Here is a 21,927-nt window from a genome sequence, read left to right as displayed (position 1 = left end):
TGTTGTTAAATAGTTCCTCTAGTAAGGGTTCTCGAATAGCTGAATTAAAATCAGTAGAGTATGGAGCTGTGATTTTGGCATTTGTCCTGAGTTTTTCTTCTTTGAGTAGCCAGAGTCCAGGTTGGGTTTTTCATTTTTCTAGGATTGTGATGGTTTTTTTCTACACTTATCTCGATGCTTCCAAGGTGGACATCTTCTTCGAATGACCATGATAATGCTGTTGATTTAGGGTAGTACATCTGCTAAAAAACCGGATATCGTGCATGGCCTTTCAAATTCTTCATCAATCATGGCCAACTGTGTCAGAACTAATTCCTGTGGACACTAGGTCAATGATAAGGCACTTGTAGGTCCACTTACTGAAGTCACTGCTTAGTCATGGCTCATCCATCGATGGTGTTTAACCTGCTTGATGGTAAATGGAACATCATTGAAAGTCTTCTTCACAGCTCTGAGACTCCTTATTCTAGCAGCTGTATTTGTAGTAGTACTTATACAGGGACTCCAGTGTTTCATCCAATTTATTCATGAATTGAATTCTTTTGAAACTGTCTCTGCATGGAAGGGCCAGGCTGAGATCTCTGCAGTAGTGAATAAGTAGGTGTGGGTTTAGATTCTTGAGTTGAGTTGCACAACCAGTCTTCTTTCCAGTAAATACATAGGCTCAATCAGATGCAAACCTGCCACGTTCTGAGACACAGTAGTCGGTTGTTGAACTCTTTGTTGAGGGTGTCTGTGATGAATTCAGCTTCTCCACGTTTTATAATTCTGTCAGTCAGGAATCCAATCTTAACTTCTCCTTTAAGGTCGATGAAACGGGTGAAGATGGCAAGGTGATATATGGTTCTGTTATCAATGACTTCATACACTTCATCATTGCTCTAAAAATACTTTTGATAAAAGAGACTATATAATTTTGTTTTTTGTTGTTCTTTCTAATTAATTTTTTTTTTCAATTTTCTATTCGTGAACGTAAAATTAATTTTGAATAATACCACATTAATTAATATGTATCAAATACGTCTTGTACTTTATCTTGTGTCTATATTTGGAATGTTTTGGAAAGTAAATGAGATATAGATTTTTTTTAAAATTAAAAATATATATTACCGAGTTTTAAGATTAAAAATATATATTACCGAGAAATATTATCTTTTAGAAAGAGTGTAGTAGTACTATGGTTGGTCTTAAATATTCTTTTCTTGTTCTCGAGTTGCACGAGTTAATGATTTGTAGAAACATTTTGCCTTTAAGTTTCGATGTGAAATTGCCGAGAAGACTCGACTATTTATATTAATTAAAACAGTTAGCTTGGACAACGCTAATAGTATTTAAGCTTGAGTTTTAGTTTGTTAACTCCTGTTTAGTTTTTCAAGTGATCAAAGTAACAACTTCATAGCTGATATTGGTATTAATGCGAACATTACCTTTTTTGTAAATCTTCTACTGCGTAATCGTCGATGTCCAAGACTAGGAGGTGGAATACATTAATTGTTAAGTAATCTGCTTAGGTACACCGATCTTTCGGTTACACATATTATTCCAAGGGGAAAAAACAAAGGAAAGCAAAGGTAATACAGGGAGCAAACAAGAGACATAGGGGCGTGAGTGGGCGGCACAGGGGGCGCACTGATTTGAGGGCCCGGCGCCCCTACATTTTCTCCTAGCTAGCCGGAACACTGTGCAATATTAATCTTAAAGGATATCGATAATAATCTTAAAGATGTTTGATGACTAGAAGAATGTGAAAGTTTTTAAAATATTTCAATATTATTCAGAAAATTTTCAATTGAGATGTATGTATTATTTCAAATCGATAGAGCAGTGGATATTATGTCCTTGTAATGACACTTATTAGAATGTTAGGCTATCGCTATTTATAGTCTTACAATTTGTATGACGAACCCTGAATTGATATATTGTAATTTTGTAATCGGGTTAATGACATTTATAGCAATATGAGGAGATCAAATAATTTATTCACTTTTCATTGCATGTTCTAAATTAGATACAGTTGAAATGAATTAACATTTGTGTGGTATTTTTATGCAGTCATAGTGATATGTCCTGAGATTTAGAAGAAAATAAACCAAACTCTATAATGTATTACTCAATTTTTGATCAAGTTAATCTATCAACATTTTATTAGGCCAAGATAAATTTATGAAACATTTTACTGTTACATGTATTTTTTGTTCCCAACTCAATTGATTTCTGTTCACCCATACTTCGTTGTCTCTTTTCATGGGGCTAAATACCTGGTACATATACCCTAGGTTGAAAATGAAATAGATAAACGCAATATTTATACATATATACGCTAAAATATTTCTCGATGGCCACAACCATTTTTTTTATTTCTAGAGGGTCGATCATCGACCAATAATGAAAAAATGCCTTCAAGAGATATTTACATCAAGCTTACTTTCTTTACATGAAATGACGAGTCCTTCGTGTCTTTTCTATTTTATTTATACATAAAGAATGGAAAAGACGTCATATTTGTATGCATTCTTATTCTTTGACTTGCATTGAAAATTTATAGTGACAATTTCGCAAAACTGCCCTTTCGGTTATTTCTGACTTTAGCTTTTCCATCGTTAACTTTCCTTATTTACTTAGTAATATTCCACTATTAACTACAAATGGTGTTTACGTCTCCAAACTTATTCGATTCTCAAGAGCATTCTCTGAGTACGATCATTTTTTAAACCAAGATAGGCTACTGACAGATAAGTTGATGTTACAAGGATTTCATTAACATTGTTTAGGGTCAGCATTTCGTTAATTCAAGGGTCGTTATAATCTATCATTGGGTCGTATTTTGGCTGACATGTATCATACCAATTGTTAGGCCCTTGTTTTTATACTAAATTTGACTACGGAAAGTTCCATCGAACTGATCAATACATAGGGCTTACGGCGATTATGACCGGTCAATAGGGGATGCTATTTGATCTCCCCTCTGAAATTTCCGAGGATCCATGGTTAATGTTCACAAATTTTTATTGTTTGTAGATTTTTTGAGATCGATCACTGTTCGTTATTTTCACATTTTTATCATTTGCTGCCTTTCTTTTCAGCATGAGAAAATAAAAGAATCTCCAAGCACATAATATGCCGAATTACCATTTCAAAATGTCAATTTGAATATATTTTGGTGAAAAATAGGCATCAAATGATCAAAAAGTTCGCGAACTGTCTCTATATTTACAAAACCACAATTCAGATCTGAGTGAAATTTGGCACACATATAGTCATGCACATGTTCTATAAATAGCAGATGTTATATACTGTTTTGCTCCGTGTTTGTGACGTCACAATGTGAAAATGACCTCAATATGTAGGTGACGTGTGACCAAAAAAAAAAAAAAAAAAAAAAAAAAAAAAAAAAAAAATGGCTGACTCAGTCGTACTCGAGCAACAAACGGCTGTAAAGTTTTTCGTATATCTTGGAATTTCCTTTGCAGTAACATATAATAATTTGTACGAAGTTTATGAAGACAAAAGACTTGTCAGAAGTTCAATCATTAATTGGATTGATTGTTTTAGTGAAGGAAGGAAAATGGTTAAAAATGATGTTTGTTCTGTTGCCCAGTGAAAGCAAGCTGGGGAAAAGATGTGTCCTTAGTTGAGCAATCTGTTATGAAAGATCGCCAAGTTACAATTAGAAAATTAGTTGAATATCTTAACAATAATATAATAATTATTAAATCCCTAAAATATCGTTTACTTTAGACTTTAAACATATTAGATATGACAAAAAGAATTCGCACATGCTTTATCCACCTTGGATAAACGACACTTCCAAGACAGAGGACTCGGGTTTTGATGGTCACCATGCTCATTCTGGGAAAGGATATCCTTATCCACCCATCCTATTGCCGAGATTTAGCCATTTCTGACAAATGGACTGTTCTTGTTATAAAAAATAAATTTTATGGAAAGAAATATAAGACTCGGAAAAATCTTTAAGCTTCTTTGAACAGAACGCTACGGAGCATGTCACGTGACCGCCTGGATCACGTGATTCGCGAACTGGCAGAACTGTGGAAGTTGTGCATTAAAATCGGAGAGGACTACTTTAAAAAATAATGAACACTGAAATCTAATTTTATTTCTCTTATGGAAGCAATTCATTTAGTTCGCGAACTTTTTGATCACCCCTTGTAGTATTTAACATAAGAAAAAAAATGATGTCCATTTACCTCTACAAATTTCTGAAAAATATAAGATCAATATCCTACGCTCAAATGCATATGTTTTCCCTATGCGCCTTTTATCTGCAAATAAGAGAAAAAAATATTGTGAGATACTTTTTTTTATTTAAATTCTTAATGGTAGTTCTGTTTCTTTATAAAGACGAAATATTGTCACAAGGACGTTATCTGATAAGTCCAGATAAATATTTAACAGCATTTTTGGTCCAAGTTTATATCTTTATCTGCTTTTGTTTGATTTGCGACAAATAGGATAGGACATACTGAGGTCGTCATTCTTTTTTTTTTAGATTAGATGTAGTCTTTTTTTTTTTTTTTTTTTTTTTTTTTTTTTTTTTTTTTACAATTTAATGCAGACACAATATCAGAAATTATAAAGTGATAGATTGTTTCATTAACTACATTTATTTCATATCATATAAAAATGTAATTAATCCGGTAGTCATTTAACATAAATTGTTGTTGTAACTTTTGAAAGAAACTTATAATGTCTCTTAAGAAATATGTTTATTTGAGATGTTCTATCTCTAAGAGGAAATTCAATTTAACTTAATTTTATAAGCAATTCCTAAATATTTGAACAATCTTAGACACAAACATAAAATATCATATATTCTGAAATATGATAAAGGACATGAATTTGATGTAAAACACGAGATTTAAGGGAATTTCTTAATAAATCTGTATTTCTTTACGTTTATTTCATGAAATTTAAACTTAATTTATGATTGAAGGAACATCTACAGGTATTTTTAAACAAATTGTCTTGTGGCATCACGAAGAAACTCTCATATTTTGAGAAGATTTCATTTTTACTTCATTGGGTTATAAGCCAAAGAGTCAAACAATAGTAATGTAATTCATTACTTAGACTTTATTGTTCGATGGCAAGCAAAAATCACAAGATATTGTTCGAACCTCGCCCATAATTAAAATAACGTATCAAGAAATAGGCGTTCCTATAAATACAAAAAAAAAAAAGGGACTATTACAAATTTAACTTTCATGGAACTTGGTATCGATACAGTTAAACTATCCATTTTCTTACCAGAAGAGAAGTTTTCTGAGCTGAAGACAGCTTTGATATTCTTTTTTCTCGAAGCAAGGTGAGGCTAACAAAATGCAATAACTGGGAGGTTCCTTAACTTTTTTCTAACCATACCCGTTAGTAGAACATTAAAACTTCAGTGCTGTGCTACGGCATTCTTCTAAATTCTTTTAAGTGATTTTAAAATTGTTCAAACCAGAATTGAAAAAATAATGTAAAATGATAATCAAAAAGCCAATTTCTTTCTCATATACAAGAAAAGAAACTCAATCAAGGTTTAGATCTTATCACTTATATTCCTGCCACCATTTTGAAGCACAAAAACTATGATTTCTTTTGATTATGTATTTTAGAAAGTCTTTTTTGATGTAGTGATATTTTCTTTTTTCAAATAAGGGTTTTACTTATAAACATTCTGAACCTTTTTTATGCAATTGTCTATTCTATTGCCACTTCAGGGTTTTTAACTAGTATGTTCAGTATGATGATCTAAGTGAAAAATATGGTTAATTGATTTTTTTAAAAAAAAATTTCAATTTGTGGTCATTTTTTAAAATTCACCCATATACGTCTTATGTTCAGGAATGTGTAAATAAATATTCATTTATCTCATTTCATATCTTAAGAATAGGGTGGTCCGTAATGTAAGAGTTTTGTCAAAGTGAAATATGTAATATTGTGGTGATGTTCATTAAGCTGATTTTGCGAGAAAATTGTCCTTAATATTTAGTTATTCTGACTAAAAGGGTGTGTTGGTAAATAAAGATTTCTTGAATATTTATTATAAAAAAAAAAAAAAAAAAAAAAAAAAAAAAGCGCAAGGTTATCTACGACAAAAATTTGTACTAGAAGAATCTTAATAGAACATCAAAGTTTTTTTCGCCGCGTGAAAACTGTTATGAATTAAAATTCCCTAAACACCCAGTACAATTCTGTAACTAGTATACTGCTTATATTCATACTTTGTTTTGCTCCTCATAAAGCTAGAGTTGTGGGTGTCGCAAAATTTTATTACTATAATTTTTTGATTTTCCATGACATATAAGGTTTGAAATTACGCTTTTATTAGAACCATAATATCATCAGCTAAAAAAATAAAATGATTGATTGTATGTAGTTTTACATCCCGTATAAGAATTTTTCACTCACATAGAGAAACCATAGACTATATACCGGTGGAGGACTTTAAATTTAGACCTATATTTGGCACTCAGGTCCATGGAACAGTGAGGTTTTTTTTATCGTGCTAACACCTACCATCACAGGGCCTCGGTTTTTAAGGCATCATCAGAAAGTACCACAACTTTCACTTCAAAGTGCCGAGCGCCTGGCGAATGAACAGTTGCTACCTACTTTTTATCGGCTTAGGTCTGTCGTGGCCGGGACTTGAATCTACGACCTCCGGATCAAAAAAAAAAATTTTAACCCCCCCCCCCCCACACACACATTTATGTTCTAGATATGTATTAAATTAATCCGAAAATTATTGAGAACAATCATATTATTTACTTTAATCATTGTAAACATGCATCGAAAAATTTTGATAGGGTAACCATGAGATGCACGGGGATATAACAGTTAGGTTTATTCTATGTCCAAAGGTCATTGTAATTTTTATTTATGATCTATCTTTATCCACAAAATTGTTGATGGTACACAATTTCTAAGCTATTGGGTTATAGCAGTTTTCTAGCCTCAATATCTCCAGCATTATGTACTGATGCATAATCGTGAGTGATTGCTATTTAATGAAATAATGATATTTGATGAAATTTTGTTAGGAAATCTTTGTCAACTTTCTCTATTTCTTGTGATGAAATTTTAAAAAGGTAAAAATAAATGCTATTTATGCTCTATGTTTAAGCAGTGATTCTGAGTCAACATGAGATTCTATCCGTTCTGTCCGACTCTGAAAGTATTTACATTATTATTGTTTTCCAGAACTGTGTGGTTAACTATCTTCAAATAACTAGGTCAAATGCACCTGATATTTTTCTCTTCCATACGATCAAAACTACATTGCATGAATTAAAATTCGTATTGACTCAAAGTCAAAGAATCTTCGTTTCATGCCTTTCACTCTGTTTGTCGTGTTATATTGGCGATTAAAAATCAGTTATTGGGAATTGCTTTGGCCTGTCATTCAGTCCATCTCATTCTTTGTATTTTGAGAAAACACTTTCTTTCATATTGCGATATTTTCAACTTTCCAAATTTTCCTTGAGAAATATATACTGCAATAAAATAAGTTAAATTTCTTTAAGTACTCCTTTGCAGTGAAAGCTATAATACTTAAACATAGAAATAAAAACTGGGATTGAAAGAGGTTAAATTAAAGGAGGGGAATAATATGAGTATATTTATACTTTTACATTACTTGAGAAATTAAAGATGTTTGTAGCCTACTTCATACATGAGAAAAAACTTGCAAATGAATTCATATTTTATTTTACATGAACTGTTTTCATTTAAAATATTCAAAACATTAACTATTTACAAAAAGAGAATAAAACAAGAAGTCTGTAAGCGAATGCTCACTAGTAATACCCCCGCTCTGATGTGAATATACCCTCTCATGTTGACATCGAATTCATACAAAAATGAATCCCACCATTTGGCATGCCTAAACAAAGATTGTGCTAAAATTTCAAGCATCTGCGCTGAGTAGTTGCTGAGAAAATTGCGACGTAAATTTGGTACGGACAGACGCACGGATAAACAGGAAGTTGACATCGGATTTGAACAAAAATGAATCCCACCATATGGCATGCCTAAACAAAGATTGTGCTAAAATTTCAAGCATCTGTGATGAGTAGTTGCTGAGAAAACTGCGACGACAATTTGCTACGGACAGACAGACAGACACACAGACAGACAGACACACAAGGGTAAAACAGTATGCCATCCTCTCCTTCGGAGCGGGGGTATAATTAACGAGAAGAGTCGTTGTGTTGAAATTTTTTTCTGTTGTTAATATCTGTGGCATAATAATGTACTGCATCCATTAAATGTATTTTTAGAAAATCATATTTTGTCAAAAATCACTAGATCAACGTGCACAAAATCAAAATTTAAAAAAAAAAAAAAAAAAAAAATCTACAGAAAATGTAAATAGTAATATCTTTCAAATTATTTCCACATAATCATTATCCTGCTTATTAGCTACAGGATTTCTCCCGCTTCCTTCGATGTTCGGAACAGTATCATTGACGTAATGTTTCACATTTAATTCTGCTCCTCTTTCATGAATTGTATAATCATATACCGGCTGCGAAAACATAGAAACGCTGTACCTTGACCCTCTTTGATATTTTAATCTGAAAAATAATAACAAATAATGAGGGTCTGCGTTTTTTGTTTGTTAGTTTTTGTTTGTTTGTTTTTTTTTTTGTATTTTTTGGTTTTGTTTTGCATTTACATATTATATCGAAAAGTCGAAAAAATTATTTAAATAAATTTACGACCAAAGGTATATATATATATATATATATATATATATATATATATATATATATATATATATATATATATATATATATATATATATATATATATATATATATATATATATAGAAAGCACAAAGAAATTCACTTTTATAAGAATACCCACTTCCGCCCTAGTCCGAGTTGAACTCTCGACCTACGGAATCTGTCTCCTAGCAGTACAGGAACAGCGCGCTAGACCGCTCGGCTATCTGGGCAAGTCAAAAAACTTGCTTTCGATGCCGATGGAATTCTCGCGGCGCTGCTCTACACTACACGGTCATTGAGAATGGAAGTGAGATACAGTTATTTGGACATTAGTTTTATTACAGAATCGTTACCAATACACGTTGTAATGAAATTTTTTTTTTATTTTATAAAGCACATTTCACAACAACTCTTAAACTAACATAATTATATATCAATATTTCTTCACTTAGGGCAGTTATATATTAGTTTTCACCTTTAAATCTTATATATAACATTTTCATATTTTGTGAAGGTCAATACAGCTTTTCGATAAAATACGTAAATGCAAAAAACAAAACAAAACAAAAAATACAAACGAACAAACAAAAACAAAAAAAAACAAAAAAAAAAACAACAAAAAACAAATATATATATATATACATATATATATATATATATATATATATATATATATATATATATATATATATATATATATATATATATATATATATATATATATATATATATATATATATATATATATATATATATATATATATTATAATGTGTTTGTATCAAATATTAAATTTAAGAAGAAATTAAGAAATGAAGATAGATGATACCTCTTATAGACGAAGAGAACTGTCAAGATCAGTCCTACCCCTAGAAAAACTCCAAGGACAACGAATAATGTTTCTGCAATGGGATCCATTCCATCTGTTCCACTTGTTTCAGCTTCTTTTCCTAATACATATTTATAGTATTTAAAATGTCTTTCATTAAAACACTCATATTAATATAACAAACAAGGATCCCGGATTTTCAAAAAATTAAAAAAAAAAAAAAAAAAAAAAAAAAAAAAATTCCCCTTTTTAAATAAAATAACAATGTATTACCATTCAATTTAAGGTTCATAATTACTCTGTTAACTAATATTCAAGTTGCTATAAAAATTATGATTTTACAAAAGAAATACATTTCTTTTTAGTTAGTAGTTTAATTAGTAAAATGCAAACCGTTTTACAAAGCTTGTGGAGCAAAATTGAGCAAAAAAGACATTTCAACTTTACAAAATAAATGAAAAATCGAAATTTATCCCATTAAGAGTTACCTCTTTTATCAGAGTATCAATGATCTTTAATGCATTTTATTACAAGTTCATGATCTTAAATGCTTTTTAAAAATTGTTATGCTAACTGATCTTGAAATTGATGAAAGAAATGTTTCCCGTGACGCAAAAAGAGAAGATATCTGGCAATACGTCCCTTTTTCTACAACAATCCGGTGTTTTGGCATAAACACGTACTATCTCAAACATACATCCATTCAATAACTATAATCTGTTATTTCCTTGTTTATGCTTATCGTTCACCATTAAACCTTGCTTGAACACTAAGATCATCAAGACAAATGTTCTTTTACACCTAGCAATATATGTGAATATGTGCATTCTTTTTCTTACAAACTAGTATCATAGTTCTTGCAAAGAAAATAAAAACAACCAAGGTGAATAGAAAGAGAAAAGAATAGTATTTATCATCAAAGGTGAAAATAAAATGGAAAAATATCATTTCTCACCCCTCAAACTAAATTAAATAACTATATTGCAATTCTTAAAAAATAATCATTTATTCATAAGCATTTAATTGTATAATCCCTCAGCTTTGTTTCTGCGTATAATATATAAGCGAGGTTAAACCGAATGGAGAAAAGTCACTTGCGCATGCTCCAGAATGCTAGACAGGTCGCTTCTATGACAACTCGTCCTAAGGAAAATGCACACCCACCTTCAGGAACTCAATCATCGTCGGGACAACTCGCTACATACACAAACACAACACTCTCTTGCAATTTAAACGCAATGTTTACGTCTTTTAATCTGCATGATAGCAACAATTCTGAATACCATACGTATATATTTAGCTCCAAATCTTCTCTCATACATATATATCTGATTTATAATAAATAAAAAAATTCTACTTAAGATATGATTGATTGATTGATTGTATGTTGTTTTACATCCCATTTGAAATTCTTTCAGTCATATAGAGACGTCACTATATACCGGTGAAGGGCTTCAAATTTTGACCTTTATTCGGCACTCAAGGCCATTGAGCAGTGGGGGATATTTATCGTTCCAACGCCTGCCGTGACACGTGGCCTCGGTTTTTAAGGTCTCATCCGAAGGACCCGCAACTTTCACTTCAAAGTGCCCAGCGCATGGCGAAAGAGCAGTTGCTACCTATTTTTTATCGACTTAGGTCAGTTGCAGCCGAGATTCGAACTCACGACCTCCCGATCACGGAGCGAGCTCTCTACCGACTGAGCTACCGTGAACGTTGAGTTAAGCTATGTGCATGTATACATGTATCCGAGGTGTATGTATCCCATTCGTAGTCTTATTTTGTATCGAGATAATTTTCGAGGAAGAAATGAGCTGTTTACAATAAAGAGCATCGACCAGAGACGTCCGAAACGATTAATCTGACAAGAAAAAAGTCTTTCGAAGCGAACGATGTCATTTTAAAGTAGGTTAATGATTGATATATAAACAAAATACGAGCTTGAAGCGGGGGTGCCTGAAATTGAGGTAAAAATAAGTAGGGGTGCCCGGTGCCCCGTATACGAAACAAGTGCCTGTGGTATACATGAATAAAGTATAGTAGAAATATTTATATCAAACAATTAAGATTGGAAATGTTTATGTTACAAGCAAATTAGTTAGGCGATCTGGATAAAGAATAAGGGGGGGGGGTTATTTCGGGTGGGGTGGGGGTACTGCTAATTTTTTCAAAAAAGTTCACATCAATTGTGATACGTTAAATCCTGTTTAATAATCAAGTAATAAAATGGTCATGCCTGACGCACAAAATAGACAAATAAATCAACATTTTACATTAAGGCCGTGCTTTAATGAATTTAATTGAAAAAATGGCATGTTTCAAGATAACAGAAATTTATTTTATTGTACATATTTTCAATACAACATATAGCTTTTTTCAGATTTCTGTTAGAAAAGACATATGTGCACATGGTCCACGTAATGCGGTCCTTTTTTAAGGAGAGCAACTTGTTTTATACTGGACTTTTGCGAGAAGCGCTGACTTTTACAATCGACGGCTTACTTTTACACTAAGATAATATACGGAAGTTCTTTTGCGATATAAATATTAAGCTTTACAGTTAATTAATCGATAATAATGGGCCATTTCGAAGAACATATTGCGTTGTCTAGGAAGGAAAGGGCAGCCAGATACCCTACCCTCAACCCCCTCTCTTCCCACAATGACCAACTCTTGCTTATAGTTTTCTTTCCGGAATGTTTTTTCTTTATTATTTGATTCCTCCAGAAAATGAGATTGAAAGGAGATACTACCCTTCACGAATAAGATATTCTAAGTTATGTAATTCTGCCTCCCATCATATCATGCGTTGATTGCATACCGGTAAATCATGTTAGTGCCCTTAATACCATACCTATAACCACTATTAATGTTTTCTTGTCTATTATCAATTCCGTACCTCCGTGCATTAGGCAGGTTTAAATGTCAAAGTAAGCCGTCGACTGTAAAAGTCAGTGCTTCTCGCAAAAGTCCACTATTAACAGAAATTAAATTTCAGCTCGTGTGGTAGATATGTATCATACACTTTGAAAGTCATGATGTCCTAAACAGGTTTAATATATGCTTGCTATAAAAGCACTTCCTCTCATATTCAAAAGATATAAGATAAATCAAAAGTTCAAAGTATTCTTGAAAAGTAGGTCAAAGGCCAAGATAAAGTGGATTGTTTTCCTGGGATTTTTCAAAAATATCTAATGACAAGCAGGGCATATGATAAACAGTATATACTCACCTCTCAAAGTTCAAGACTATGCTGTATATTGGCACTATGAAGTATTATTAAAAATGGGTCAAAGATCGAGTTCACCAATCAAGAGGTCGGTAACCCTGTTATTTTACAAAACCGGTTTCCAAGCATAATATAATCGAAATATCAAATCCATACTTCCAACAGTTCTCAATATATAAGGTGTGACATGTACAGATATATGGATATATAGATAGAGAGATACCGCACAATGATCCCTAAGTGTCGCTTTGCTCTGCAGGTGACACAAAAAATACGTGATTGTTGGAAAGAGAACCGCATGTTTCAAGCTCTCAATTGCAACCTACGTAAATTCCAGTCAAAGCGCAGTCTAAATGAAAAACTCTTCATTGCAAACTTAGAGGAGGTCTCTGATAGGCAGTCACTTTTGGAATACACCCATACAGGGTGAGTATTTAGTGTGGTATCAGAAAGGGGAAATTGTGAGTGGAATATGTATCCTATTACCAAGTACCACAATGTTAAATTCAGCTTTAATTAAAAAAAGACAAATTAATAATTCAATCTTTAATCGAGATTTCAAAAATCAGATTTGCCCATCAGACTTTAAACAGGAAATGTGAGTTTTTGCTTTTTATATTTGTCTGTATATTGCCTCTAACTATCATTTCTCGGTGGCATGCACAAGACCCTGAAGTTGACATTTTACACTCTTTTTGTTTAGTTTTAAAAAAAAAGTTCGATCACTACAATTTACTCCTTGAGAAGCTCGTGTATCTAACCTATTTCTTCTATTTCGCTTGATGTTATAAAGCATTGTTTGCATTGTCGATCGGACGAATGGAAAAATCTGTACACAATAATGGCAGAAAATTAGCACCAAAAAAAAAAAAAAAAATAGAAAGAAAGAAAAAGAAACGTCAGTATGCATTCGACTCAATGATCGATTGTATTTGCTGACAAGGTCATTGTATCGAACATAAAACGTGTCAAATGATGACCTTAGACTGTTAACATCCTTGTCTCATCAATTTATTTGTCAATAGCTTGCTTATTTTAGAAATTGTTTGTACGTGGAGCATAATCTTGCGTATCGAACCAACTTGGGGATAAAAAACCCATTTGCAGGTGACAAGGGTATATTGCTACATAAGCAAAGGAAGTTGAAGTCATCACGTTTATCATAAAGTTTTGTTGTTAGGTTACCGTTGACGTCTTTTTCTAGTAAAATATCCAAATATAAAACAAATGTGTCAAACTATGTGGTATCTTTTATTCCAAGTTCACTGGGATATATCTTGTCGACATATGTATGGAAGTAAATATGGTTAAATTATTATACGTATTCGATATATCTAAATGTCAAGCATTATTTAATATCTACTTCATAGTATTCGTGTGTATCATCAGAATGTTGTTTTTTACAAATTAATTCTGCAAGATAAATAATTTTACGAGTTCCATTTTTATTGAAAAAGCTGCTGTCCATGATTTCAAAAAGCCTGGACTTTAATTTATCGTGGGAAATGGTTGCATAAATGTTGAAAAGTCGTATGTTTTGAAGTTATTGATTTTGGAAGAAAATGTGATTTCAAAATTTCTGAAAGTTCAGTTATGTAAAGTTAAACTTGCAATCAGACGATGGTCTCTTCAACTAGCTTTAAGTAAAACTAAACTGAATTTTATTGTCAACCGCTCCCTGCCTTTAGAACTGATAATCAGTTGAAAAAGGTTAATTAATTATTGTAAAATATATTTTTCCCATTCAGCTTGACTGAAGAACTTTTTTTTAATAATTACCTCTAGTATTATTGTATTCACACCCTGATCTCCTGTCACAGTATTGATCAGCAGTACAGTTACATTTACTTCGACACCTAAGTCCATAAGATCCGTAAGGACAAGGTCCTCCTGAACAGTTATCACCATATGTACCTACTTCACAGGCTGTAACATCAAGAGAGCATATTTTAGATTTTTAAATCTCCGATTAATTTAAACGCATGGGTTTTTCATAAATTATGGAAGAAACCCTATCAAATTTTAACTTGAAATGCACTGAACATGAAACTTCTTGCTTTTCTAGTATAGGATAAATCTATTTATGAAATTTTCATAGTCACTGCCTTAGAATTAGATTTTTTTTCTATATTTTATACTTGTAAAATTTAAGAAAGATTATTCTTTCCCAGGAGCTCTGATGATACAAACAAATCCCATAATTTAAAATTGCCCTTTCTTCCAGGTGACGTTTTAATGAAGTCCCTAACCATAATAATTCAAATTTGAGGCAAATATTTTAACATTTTCAGGGTTCTCCATGGGCGGCCGTTTAACATGGCGGCCCCGCCACAGTTAAATTTTGTAGCGTCACTGTTAAAAAATCAGCGCCATAGTTCCGCCACACTTAAAATATTAGCGCCACAGTAAGATCGTCGTTGTCAGTACGATAAATATATAAATTTATAAATCAAATGAACCTCAAGATTATGTACCGTTTTTCAGTATCTAATGCTAAACTGTTAATTAACTCTAATTAGAGCCCATTGTTCAGCTGTTGTTTGGCGTGCACAATCAATTATCTTCAAGACCCCGCTTGACACATGAATGAAAAGAGATAAGCCATTTTTTCACACTTTACGATATTTACAAATGAAATTCTAAATATCAATTAATTCATCCTTTTAATTAATAGTTCTAAAGATAAACGCGTCTTTAAAATTACATTGGCATTGCGGGTGAAAACATCGCATTGATGTGTATCGTAAATATGTATTTTTGTAATGTTGCTGTACACTTGCTGTGGCCTTCAACTCGACATTTAGATATATCGACGACGTATTGTCAATTAACAATGGCTATTTCCATTCTTATGTCGATACGATATATCCTGGTGAACTTGAGATAAAAGATACCACAGAGTCTGACACATCTGTTTCATATTTGGATATTTTACTTGAAAAAGACGTTAATGGTAATCTAACAACCAAGCTTTATGATAAACGTGACGACTTTAACTTTTCAATCGTCAACTTCCCTTACTTATGCAGCAATATACCTTCATCACCTGCATACGTGGTATATATCTCTCAGTTGATTCGATACACAAGAGCATGCTCTACGTATGTACAATTTCTAAAACGAGGTAAATTATTGACAAATAAGTTGATGAAACAAGAATATCAGCTGTCTCGTTTAAAGTCATCATTTCGTAAGTTCTATGGTCGATACAATGACCTTGTCAGCAAATACAATTTATCATTGAGTCAAATGCTGACTGACGTTTTTCATACTAATTGTTAGGCCATTATTTACACACTGAATTGTCGACGGATTTTTCCGTTATTTCCCGATCATGACAAGGAGCACACGGCGGGTGTGACCGGTCGGCAGGGGATGCTCACTCCTCCATGGCACCTGATCCCACCTCTGATGTTTGGAGGTCCGTGTTTGCTCTGCTCCTATTTTGTATTGTTTAATGGACTTTTGAGCTTGAATACTGTTCGTTATCTCCATATAATTCATTGAAAAATTAGAAACAAATCCACCAAAATATAATTTTATGACTCTAAACTGCTAATTTTTTTAATACACAAGTTTTAATATTTTTCAGTCTTTAGACCAATAAAAGTAAGAATATAGATCTGATGTAAGTTTGGTTGTGTGACCTACCAGAATTTCCTCTGTCCTTTAATGAACACTGAAGGTGAATAATTTACCTTTTGTAAACAAAATTATTTTGTTTCAAATTAAGGTTAAATGCTTAAAACTTGTTATTACTAGTACTGTTAATTTCAGATTCTATAAGCTAATAAATGTACATTCACAAGTACGCATGTGTTTGTAAGTGGTGGTGGTGGGGGGGGGGGGGTGGGGGGGTGGGGGGGGGGCGTCTTTTTCACAGTATGCATATATTTTGGAAACATCCTAATTTTCGATTAATTGTTTTTATTATTGAATTTATCAATTATTTTGTCAAATATTTAATACCATTTTTGTATTGAAAATGCTTGTTTCATATGTGTTATGTGTTTTTCAATTTAATTCATGGTTCCTTTGCGAATTAGGTCGCGAAATAACCGCGAATATTAGCACTTCGCTTAAATCTTGTGCCACAGTTTAATTTGAAATGATGAAGAACCCTGATTTTTATATTAATTGTCATGTACAGACTACAGTGTATACTATAATGAAAATTGAGATCATATTTTTAATCTTCTTCCGGTAATAACTTTTTGATCATTGATCAGAACCGAATTACAAGTAATGCCCATTCTTCCATTTTGCATCCCATCCTACCTGTGGTGTTGCCAGGCCACATCTTAAATTTGGCCTTGTCTGAGTTTGAATTATTAATTGGATATTTAATACTAGAAATTTAAGGAATATGTATTCCAAAATTATTTCCGTTTTGGGGGGGGGGGGGGGCATACAGTGTTTCAGCTATCCAGGAGAACAATATTCGCCCCGTAGGCTATCATTAAATTCCGGAACTAACAATTTTTTCAACATTTTCTCCTACAGAGGAGAAAACATTTTAAAAATTAGTAATGAACATGTTTTCTGTTTTCTTTGTCCCCTTGTTTGTTTTTTTTTAGTCACGCACTTGCGAACGAAATTTCGCATCGAGTCAGTGCACACAGAGCTGAGGTAGGCCAATAAAACAATAAAAGTCCCATGTAATGGTTGGCTTTAGAAAATCGACAATCGTGAAACGCAGTTTGGACGAGTGATGTGGTCAATTGTTTGTCAATTTTTAAATTCTCCCTCATTAGAAATAATATAGTCTAGACATTTAGTTCGTAATTGTACAATGGAGTACACATTAAAAATGTAATCGTGTAAACAATACTTGTCATTATTACATCTATAGTTTGAAAGAATATTTCATAAAATCAAAGTTTCTTGAAAAGAAATGATCCAATAAAACTTTTTGAATATGAGTTTTAACATCGTCACAGACAATGGCAATAATTGTATGATCCTCTCCCATTTTGGCCGGTAGAAGAGAAAGCTATACATGCTATATGAAGACCTCGAGAAAGGGCTCGAGACGATGGAGTTTAACATGCATGCTTAAGTAAAAACCTTTCGGCATTTAGCTGGCTTATATTTATTGCTGATTTTCTGATTACGATCGCAATAGACCCCCCTTGCTGGGAGTAACCCTATGGGTCTGTATATTACAGTAGCTGACATCAGTTTTTAAATTAGCGTCTAAGAAAATTTTGTCTTGCTCTGCTCACAATTTTTATTGTGACTCTTCAACATGATTATTGTTCGTTGTCTTCACTTTTCATGGAAAAGTTGAAGTCATCTTATTTGTCATACAGTTTAGTTGTTAGATGGTCATTATAGTCTATAGTCAGTAAAACACCCAAATATGAAGAAAAAGATGTTGTGGACTCTGTGGTGTCTTTTATTTCGAGTTCACTAGGTTATTTTGAGTCAACATATGAATGAAAGAAATAATTGTTAATTGATAAAACTAAAAAAAATCTGAATGTTGAGTTAAAACCCACAGCAGGATTTTTCTTGTTCTCATGTAGAAGTATTTGAATAAAGTCTGCTTCGTAGAATTATACGTCTGTAAATAAAGGAGTACAATTAGGTCCCAACAAAATTCCAAAAGACTGTTGGAAAACATGGTCTTCAAAGACTACATAGATCTTGTAAAAGAGAGACTAAGGACTATTTTTAACATATTAATTGTATAATGACTAGTCTCGAGACAGGAAAATTCCAAAGTTCCATTTTTCTTGAAGAAGCCGTTTTATGATATCAAAACACTAAATCTTTAATTCATCGTAAGGAAAGGCTTAAAAAGTATTGAAAAATCATACGTTTTGGTGCTACTGACTTTGGGGGAAAATGTAATCTTAAATGTTTTAAAAATGTAAAAGTTCGTCAGAGATTTTAGTATCCATAATTTATATGATTAACTCATTTTCATGAATATGTTAAAGCATAGTGCGTCTTAAGTTTCTCCTTCACAGCAGTTAATACTTTTGTGAGAAGTAAAAAATAAGGGATTGGTAGAGTTTTTGCTGGAACCTGCATGCATCTTGTTTGTAAGAATTTTATTGAAGTTTCAGAATACAATGTATTCGAGAAGTGGTGTAAATCAGATGTGGATACTTAAAAACTCCAAAGAACTTTTAGAAAATTTGAAATCACAAAATTTTACGAAAATCAATAGCATCAAAACGTACGATTTTTCAATACTTTATGCAACCATTCCCAACGATAAATTGAAGTCCAGGGTTTTTGACATCATAGACAGCTGGTTTCAATATGTTCTCAATAGGATTTTGCTAACTTAAGTCTCAGGACTCAAGGTTTCTGAGAAAGTTGAGTCCTAGTTAAATTTGATTCGTCCCGGAACACTTATGTTGAGTACCAATTGAATTACTGCAGTAGTCTTCCATCCAAACTAGAACAAAAATCTTTACTTTAACTTTTATTTGTTTAACTGTTTATGTTATGCATTATTAAAATATTCAATTTTATTACATTTTCAATAGTTAAATTCTTTAATTTATCTATTGAATAATAGTCATAGCTTGTCACAGTTGAAAGGATTTGAAAATGATATTCTGCCACAGTGTGAGAGAATATCAGAAGTGTAACAAAACTCGAGATTTTCCTCCCCTCACGAGGAGTGTTGTAAAAAATACTCCCTGGTCTGTTATCAGATAGAGAGAATGAATTAATCATCCTGACAAAGACTGAAACTGCTTTCTTCAAATATGTTGCTGTAATCCATGTTTACAATGTTTTAATCTCGCAATCCCTTAGATAAGTCGTTTCAACCGCTTGATTAATGACAGCATATGACACCATGTTAAGAAAAGACAGAGGCAAAGGGAAAATCGAACAAAGTGTAATAAACAGAAAATTCAATACTTTGTTGAATACGCATGTATTTTGAATATGGCGAGGATGCATTATCAATTTATATATAGAGGATATTCAATATTTTGTAGTTGAATATGTAATTTACTTCACTCGTGAGACAGGATTTTTTGATATTTTCACTCGTGCTTGACACTCGTGAAAATATAAAAAAAATCCTGTCCCACTCGTGAAATAATTTTCACAGGTATTTTGAAGAGAATAATTAATACCAAAAATAAAATGATTATAATTCAATAAATACAACTGTACATTCGTCACGGTAGCTCAGCTGACTTAAGTTGATAAAAAATAGGTAGCAACTGTTCCTTTGGCAAGCGTTCGGTATGTTGAAGTGAAAGTTGCGTTTTTTTCGGATGAGACCTTAAATACCGATGCCCGTGCGTGTCCCGTGTAGGCGAACCCTCACTGCTCAATGGCCTTAAGTGCCGATTAAAGGTCTAAATTTGAAGCCTTTCACCGGTATATGGTGACGTCTCTTCCGATCACGGAACGAGCGCTCTACCAACTGAAATACCGTGACGGCCTATAACTTCCAATGAAAAATACATGCAATTAAATGTTATTGTTTCAGTTGAACAATCAAGTTGTCTGTTATTTTCATTATCTCCATAATTAGAGGTCAACTTACGTTTACAAAAGCCGTCCTTTTGTTGAAAATCAGTACAGCATTTCAGTGTTCCACTTCAGTTGACCATAAAAAAATATGTAAGGAAAGTGCTACTATCGAATAATTAAATTCACTTGAGAATATTGATATATTTACAATATGTAAAACGCACTTACAATGCATCCTTGCAAACTCCGGTTCCATTTGTAAGTACAGTTTCTGTGAAACAAAAATAAGACATATGCATAATACTGGGTGAATAGCTTCATTGTTATCCCCATATAATGTTGGCTATGATGTATAACAACACATAAATAAATTATATGACCCTAAAGGTTTCATATCACGTGCTCCTTACTTACTGTTTTTATTTCGTACTCGAGTTACTTAGCTATTTTGATATCAAAAGACAAAAGGTCTGCCAAGTGTCTTTTAACATTAAAAAAATGAACAAAAAACTTGAAAAATCGGTAGCCTAAGAGCACATATTATGCACATGCCGTTACACATTTTTCTTATTTAAAAAAGATATAACCCCATACCAAGGAATGGGGTTATATTTTCTTAAAAAAAGAAAAATATATAACGTCAAGTGCATGTGATATTGTGGTATATTTTCATGCACTTCTAAAGCAATCGTTTTTCGAAGATTGTTTCGATTATTACGGCAACCACTCAAATGCTCATTAGGGGTTCTCTGTCATATTAGGAAAAAAAAGAACTGTTGGAATTACGAAACATTTGTTGTTGTTTTTTAATTTTGTTTTGTTTTTGTTTTTTTAAAGATTATATGCATTATGGATCAGGCATGTAAGACACAAAACCACGTTTCTGTTATTATCATGCTCCCAGTCTGTTGGTCTCTACATAATCAACAACCTACTATTTTTGCGTAGCATACAAAGGATTTATATAATGTAAGCATACTGTGCCGAAAAAAGTACGCGGATGATTTTTCTAGAGACAATAAGTTATGTTTGCAACCACGCTAGAAATCGAACTCACCATCTCAAGAATGTCAGTGCAACGCGCTTCCGACTACGCCACAAGCACTAATTCGTTAAAAATATTTTTTCAAGTATATAAACATAGTTTCATACATTTTAAAAAAAACAATAAACAAATTAATGTCATCTCAAAAAGACTGATTGAGAGCGATCTTGAAGAAAAATTCTCTAACAAATAGATATCAAAACTTGCAAATGAACAGGTACATGTGCTTCGGAGTCAATAAAACGCTTTTTGATAGAACGCTTGATTGTAAAATGTTTGAGAAAACTTTCATTTAAATGTAACGTCTACAAACAGATTAATTTGGAATTGAGAAATTTAATTAAATTGTCATAAACATGCAACAGTCGGCATAAAAATTATAATAGACATAAGTGTTATTATTTGGATGCACTATGCCGAAATAGTAGCCTTTGGCTTGTGCACCATGAGTCACCCTGACTACTATTTTGGCATAGTACATCAAAGTAAAAACAATATTATCTAATAATAAGATTCAAGTTCTTGAGATGTGTGGTGTAGGCTCCATTGATACATTCATATTTTTAAAAAAAAATCAAAAACTACAATTATTCTCCTACAGTTGAATTGTTAAAACCAGCAAAAGGCAAATATTT

The 21,927-nt window shown here is 32.4% G+C and overlaps 1 long non-coding RNA gene across 1 annotated transcript; it reads right to left on the bottom strand.

The window, feature by feature from the left end:
* Window positions 1–8,347: 8,347 nt before the first annotated feature.
* LOC133171879 (uncharacterized) lies at window positions 8,348–20,383 on the bottom strand. Its single transcript, XR_009718886.1, has 3 exons — window positions 20,321–20,383; window positions 9,567–9,687; window positions 8,348–8,585 (listed from the first exon to the last, which is right to left on the bottom strand). It is a non-coding gene; the product is annotated as an uncharacterized LOC133171879 (long non-coding RNA).
* Between the last annotated feature and the right edge of the window lie 1,544 nt (window positions 20,384–21,927).

The sequence above is a fragment of the Saccostrea echinata genome, unplaced genomic scaffold (genome assembly GCF_033153115.1).
Source record: "Saccostrea echinata isolate AGI-Se365-2 ecotype Australia unplaced genomic scaffold, CSIRO_AGI_Sech_v1 ptg000054l, whole genome shotgun sequence".
Lineage (NCBI taxonomy): Eukaryota > Metazoa > Mollusca > Bivalvia > Ostreida > Ostreidae > Saccostrea > Saccostrea echinata.
Note: the sequence above shows the minus strand (reverse complement) of the source record. Positions and strands in the feature narration are given on the sequence as shown.